Consider the following 7,196-nt stretch of genomic DNA (forward strand, 5'->3'; position numbering starts at 1 on the left):
AACTTGTGAGGATTCCAGAGAATCTGTGAAATTCCCAGAGGGATTCTGAGTCCCCATAGGAACCAACCACTCCTCTGTCCATTGGCCGTACTGCTGTGACCTGTGGTCACTCTTGTTGCTGGGGCACTGGCGTCGGTACCGACAGGCAGCAACCTCACGCACCACCAGGCAAACACCGCCCGGTCCTGCGCCAACCGCACAGTCGTTGCCACGTTTGAGCCCGCTGTTGCAGCTACCGGGTCAATCCGTCTCGTCCAGGGCCCGCCTCTCTTTTTGCTGACCTCCCACGTTCCCAAGCATGATGTCCTTTCCCAGGGACGGGTGTCTCCTGACCCCATGTCCAAAGTATGTGAAATGAGGTCCCACCACCCTCGCTCCTGAAGCACATTCCGTTGTAGGCCACTGGAAACTCAAAGGCCAGCAGGGCCACCACGGTGGACAGGCACACTAAGAAGGACTGGACAGAGGGCCCACTGGCCTGCATCTGAAACAGGCTGGCTGATGAAAGCATATGGGACAACAGCCGGGAACTGTCTGGTAACGGGATGAGCCCCCAGGTGAAGGTGCTCAAAACACCACTGGGACAGTGCCCTGCTCCCAGCGCCGCCCTTGGTCACGTGAATGCCACGAGCGCCCAGCATCCCGCGTGCTGACAGGGCAGGGCTCAAAAGGAGAGAGGAGTGGCAAGTACCCACTCCTAACCGGAACACGCGAGTCTGGAGCTCGGCTCTTCACTAAACAACTGAAGCTGCCAGGAGTGAAATGGAGCACAGTACATGAAGGACATCCTAGACCCTGGCCAGCGGCGTGAGCTGGCCTTTTACGTCTCACAGCCGCAGGGTCTGCGGTGCCGAGAAACACAGACAGGGAAGGCCATCATCGCCGTCTTCAGAAAGACCAGGTCCGGATCCAGCAGGGACCAGGTGTGCACGCACCTCTGAACAAGACCAGTGAGCGCAGCTGGGGTTCAGCAGGGACCAGATGGTGTGCACGCACCTCTGAACAAGACCCGTGAGTGCAGGTGGGGTTCACATTTACACACAACCACTGATGACCACGATGAGAACCAGGAGGTGCATGGCCTCACGCTCTCTGACTCAGGCCAACCCACGGTCCAGACGCCCTGAGTGTCCACCGGTGATTGGGATGTGGAGCAAGCTGGAAACAAAAAGGAAGAATCGCAAGGTGCTGATATTCGAGACAGAGGGTGCTGGTGACCACGGGAGAGGACTCGGCCAGACCACCAATGTGCTCAGCACAAATGTCCCTTTTGGGCAACTCAAATGGCCACTGTACCGTCCGCGTGGGCTTTGCAGGAGCCCGCAGACGGGAGTCCAACAGCTCCATCTGTATCCCAACAAGGGCCAAGGACCCTGTGGTCCGACCATCACTGGCTCATGTGCCACGTCGAGATGAGGCTGAAGAAAATCAAAACACACCCACCACCGCCAAAGCAGACCCCGAACACAGCCCACCTGGGGATCCCACGCCTCAAGAGGTCTGAGGACTGAACACCGGCGATGCACGCCCGTGCGAGCTCTAGGACGCATGCGACGGAGAAAGCAGGGTCTCGTTTAAAAGACAGCAACGGAGCGAAGAGCAAAGCAGAGGCGGAAGAGACCCGACGCTACTCTTGAACACAGAGTCGCCACAGAGAACGGGAGAACGTGCCGTGTTGCGTGGCAGCTTGAGCAAAGTATTGCACTGACATATGCAAAGCCCTGGACTGCCAAGGCCGAGGCGGAAGGACGTGCCCAGCATAGCCCAAGCTGGGAGAACCAAAGGGGAAAGGGCAAGCTCAGAGCAACACTGCCGACGAGTCCTGTGGGAAATTTCTGAACCACGCAGGAAGTATCAAAAGAAGAGGGAAGGAATACAGAGTCTTGTACCCAAAGGACCAGTTGACATTCAACCGTTTCAGGAGGTACCAAATGATGGAGAACCGGTGGTTCCCTCGAAATCCTGGCTGCCCTGAAGGCACTAGGAGAAAACAACAGGCTCCTCGTATTGAGGGACCGCCCACGAGTGCAACAATGGAAGCGCCCGCTCCTCTCTGCCCAGAAATTCTGGAGACGCCTACTTGGCCAACTGATTGAAGAAGATTCGTGGCTGTGCCCATTCCAGAGAGAGATGCTCCAAGAACATGTGGAAATTGCCCAGCGAGACACATGCAAATTAACTTCCGCTGAAGATAATTCCCAAACAGCTGCAGCGGGACAGAGCGCACTGCCTGAAAGCCGAGTCGGGTTCAGACGAGATCGTGGTTGCTGCCAGGGGCCATCAAGTGGGGTCCAGCCCATGGCGACCTGACGCACAACAGAAAGCAGCAGTGCCCCTCCTGCGCCATGCTCACGTGGTTCCTGTGCCGAAGCCCGTGTTGCAAGCCCGGTGTCAAGCCATCTCCTTGAGGGCCGGAATTCCTGTTTCACCGCCCCTCCACTTTACCAAACACGATGTCTTCCCCAGGGGCTGGCCTCTCCTGATGACTTGGTCCCCAGAATGTGAGACCAAGGCTCATCATGCTTGCCTCTAAGGAGCACCCTGGCCCTACTTCTTCCAAGCCCGATTGGTTTGTCCTCTGAGCAGGCCATGGTGTTTCAGCCGTCTTCTCCAGCTCCACAATCCAAATGTTCCCACCATCGCTGCAAACGGCTCTTGGGTCGCAGCAGAAAAAGAGAACATAGCGGGAAACGTTTACCCCTGTGTTTTATTGACGGTGCTAAGGTGTTTGTTTAGCTGTGTGGATCACAACAAACTATGGATGTGAAGAATGGGAATCCCAGAACACCGGCGAGCTCGCGCAGAACCTGTCTGTAGGCCGAGACACAATCATGCAAACGGAATAAGAAGATACTGGAGTGATTTCAATTCAAGAACAGTACGTGTCCGGGTGAAAGCCCCTCACCCTATTTATTCGATCTGGGCGCTGAGCGGAGCCCCTGAGAAGACAGACGACATGAAGCAACGCAGCATCAGGACGGACGATGCCCGAGCACCGCACGATGCAGACAGCACAGCCCTGATGTCGAGTGACGAGGACTGGACACAGCCCCAGGGAAGACGGCAGCCGTCCCAGGGACGCCGACCGGACCCAGGAAAACAGCAGCCCACAACGGGCCCCCGAGCAGCGCCGTGATTTACAGAAAGTGAAGCTGCAGGGTTCCATTCTACTTAGATCCGCCGTCAACACTCACGAACACAGCACTCAAACCTCAAACATCCCCGTTACGGTGGGGAAATCCCTTCAAACACGCTTCGTGATGGGGTAAAAGAACATCACTTGGAGGACTGAGCCACTCCCATGAGCCACTCCCAACCCACGGCTTGGCGTTCTGATACAGGGACGAGGACTCAGGAAGCTTGGAAAGGAGCCGGAGCCCAGGAATGACGTCGGCAAAGACCACTGCGACATCATCGTCATCGCTACAGAAGAAAGAGCAAATCTATCTTGGAAGGACGCTTCTGACATGCTTGGATTGTGGGACATGGTGTCAGGGGTCTGGGGACTGGACATGATGCTCAGTCGAGAGGAGGGTCATTGACAGGGAGCAAGGCCCTCGTGGAGATGATGGACACGTGGCTGAAGCAGTGGGCTCCAACACTCGAGCACCTGTGGGCCTGGCTCGGCACTGGCAGCGTTTCCTTCCGTGTACAGGGGCCACCATGAGTCGGAACTGACCGGAGACACCGGCCCCCACCACCAAATGCTTTCCACCCACACCCGTCCCCCTGGAAGGCAGTGCGTGCCTCCACTGCCCAGGTTAAAGTGCTCGTGAGCGTTGAGCCCGCTGGAAACAAGAAATGTCCCTCCTCGGGTGTCCACTTGGTCTTGGCGATCCTGACTGAGCTCCAGACACTAGGTCAGCTTCCAGCATGCCAACACTGCGATGCCACCAACAAGGGTCCACTGCGCTGCCCGTCTACAGACCCCAAGAAGCACTTCAGTGGTGGGCTGAGCAGAAGTGGAACTTGGCCTTTGGTCAAAAAAATAAACGTGTGGACTTGTGGGTCTGAACATCTGGAGGTGTGAGAAGGGATGGCAGACGTCCCAAGTCCAAGAATCACCTCAGAGGGCACGGCGTGGCCTCAGAGGGGCAGCGAGGGACCGCGTCTCACCTTGACAACAGCCAGTAAGGTATGGAGTGACTGTTATGCACTGGGCTGCAAATGCTGGCAGTTCAAAACCACCAGCCAGCTCCACAGGGAAGAGGAGACAAGGAGACCTTCTACTCCCCGAACGAGCAACAGTCTCGGAAACTCACAGGGACAGTCCCGCCCTGGCCTAGACGGTCGCTATGGGTCGGCACTGGCCCGAGGGCAGTGAGTCTGTCTTGTTTTGAATGACATTCTGTGACCCGCAGGGGTGCAGACGAGATTCTGAGTTATCTCCTCAAAACCACTGCGGCTCTGGGCCTGCGTGGGACACTTGATAAAATCACGAATAAAGTGTCACGCTGCCATCACTGTATCCATGCAGAATCCGTCCCCTGTAACTCACTCACTAAACCCTCCCCAGGCAGGGCCCTCGGGACATTCCATGCACCTCTTCCCGGGAAGTCCTGGCGCTCAGAAGCAAGAGGCACGTGCTCGTCAGGAGACCCCGTAGAACAAGGGACGACAGTCATCCGTCGGGCTTCAGACAACCCTTCCTCACGCGTCTGCGAGGGATTCCACGTGCTTCCAGCGGGTGGGCGACCGACCACTCTCCCAAGAAAAAGCTCTTCTGAAACCTCACCGCTACCTACTTTTTGAAATAAAAACAACTATTGTTTTTAATCATTGATGTTCTCATCACTGGGCCGATCTTTCATTCCGACTCCACTCGGAGGAGGGAATTCTTCAATCTGCTTTGCCACCAGCGGATGCCTGAATAAGATTCCGTGACCAAGAGCGTTGCCTCCACGCCGATCGGGGCTGAGGCGTCTGCCGTCTCCAGGAGCCCGGCGATTGAAGAGCCATTGGTGAGGCCGTCGGTGAACACGGAGGCAGGCTGGTCTGAAGCCACACACAGACGTGTTCTCCTGGGCATCTTGTGTGTCCAGTGGCCCTTTCAGCAGCAAATGCACAAGGGTGCCCCCTAAGTCCGCCCAGCGCGTGTCCGCCAGGCAGAGAAACCCAGGACCAAGCAAAGGATCGGCACCCACGCTTGGGAAGCCTGCTTCTTACAACCCGAGTGTTTCCTCTGAGCGTGCGCAGGCATGCTGGGTCCGGTGGGAAGTCAGGACAATGGGAAGAGCCCTCAACAGGAAGGGCTGACAGAGAGGCTCCAGCCTGGGCTCAAATGCAGCCACAAAGGTGGTGGCCGTGGCAGCGGCTGGCCAGGGACAGGCACACCTCATCTGCTGGGGCCGTGCTGCTGGGAGTCTGACCGGCTCAACCTGCCAGCAGCACACCAGACGAAGGTTTGGCATTTGCTGGAAGTAAAGGTGGAAGTCACGCAACCTGATAAGCTCTCCCTAGGTGAAGTATCTCTCTCCTGCGGACACTGGCCATGGCTGCAGACTCCGATCTTCTACGGAGGTACCTGTGCACTTCACGGACCACCCCTGTCTCTCGCCTCGAAAGCCGGGCCCCCGGGAGCCCCTGGGTTGCAGGACGGGCTTCGTGGCAGTGCCTCCTTCGCCGGGATCTTCGTCTCATGGGGTGGTCAGAAACGGACCCCACAATGTCCACCAGGTAGGCCAGAGCACCCAAGTCCAAAGTTTTTTCTAAAGCAGACAAACTTTTTAATAGCAGAGGTGTGGGGGCTATGTGTGCTTGTTTCAGGGTGCAGAGCACCCTAAGAGCCTGAGTCTGTGCCCCACCCTGCAGGGAGAATTTGAAGCACCCATAGCTGCCTGCGCGGATTCCTGGTGGCACTGCGGCTACGTGTTAGGCTGTTAACTGCAAGGTCAGCAGTCTGAAACCACCAGCCGTCCAGCAGAAGCAAGATGGGGCTCTCCACTCCCTTAGGAGCTGCCCTCCCAGAAGCCCACGGGGCAGTCTGTCCTGTCCTGTGGGGTCGCTGTGAGTCGCATCTCAATGGCAGTGAGTTGGGGTTGGTTTTTTGTTTGTTTGTTTGTTTTTTGGCAGCTGCCTGCGAGATGATGACTAGTAAGGGGACCTGGCCCAGGGCAGAGAGGCGCCCTGGTGGGCAGGTCGTGGCTCCCTCTCTGGGCAGGGCAACAACAGGGTTCAGGGCCGAATGGGTGAGCACTCTTTACCCGTCTGTTCCTGGTACTCTGGGGCAAGCAAGCCTCCCACCCTTCTGCCTGCTTTTCTACCAGGGACAAGGGTCCTGGCACCTCTTCCCCAGCGAGGCGCTGCAGCACGCTCAGGCCCTTACCCACCCCGGGCAACCACAGCTGAAAGGTGGGTCACATCACCCAGCCAGGCCAGGCGCCCTGGGACCCAGCTCCAGGTGCGGACGAGCACACAGGAAATGACGCAAAAGCTCAGGCGCCATGATCCCCTGTTGTTGTTGTTGTTGTTGTTGTTGATAGTCACCTTGCAGTCAGCTCTCACACACGCACACCACCACCAGCACTGCCCAGTCTCTACCCTCCCCACAGTCCACTGTCTGGCCAGCCCTCCGCGGTGGCTGTGTCCTAGAGCATCCTCCAACCTGCAGAGCTCATCGCCCCACCGCTGCTCGATCCACAAGGTTTCCACCGGCTGGCTTGGGGAAGTCAATTACCAGGACTTACTTCCTAGTCTGCCCCCTGCTGAAACTGCCCACCCTGGGGGGCACCGTGCCCGTACTGGAATACACAATCAGAAAGGAGAAACAGAACATGCCAGTAACAACACACATGCCACCAGCACAGCTTGGTGACAGGTGGTGACGCAGAATGGAGACTCGCGGCTCCAAGCGAGAGCCTTGGGGAGGGAGTGGACAGCGAAGGCGAGATTGGCTAGAGGCTGCCCTGCCAATATGTCAGCCCAAGAGGCTCATCCAAGCTGAGGCTCGCCCGACACGGATGTGGATGAAGGAAAAAAGAATGCAAAGGATCTTGCTGGCAAGGTTAAGGGCTTGACTCGCTAAAGGAAATGCAATCGTTGACATGAAAGTCACCAATTTCTATGACGGTGCACAGAAAGCGTGGGCTGATGAAGAGCACGCCACGGCCGTCCACGGTCACCTGGCGAGGCTCAACAGTCAACCTCTGCCACCGCAGCCACGTCATCAAATGATCGGACGACAGATCACGGGGGGG

Source organism: Echinops telfairi, unplaced genomic scaffold, assembly GCF_000313985.2.
Source record: "Echinops telfairi isolate 266 unplaced genomic scaffold, ASM31398v2 ScPeMD7_7400;HRSCAF=8409, whole genome shotgun sequence".
Taxonomy (NCBI): domain Eukaryota; kingdom Metazoa; phylum Chordata; class Mammalia; order Afrosoricida; family Tenrecidae; genus Echinops; species Echinops telfairi.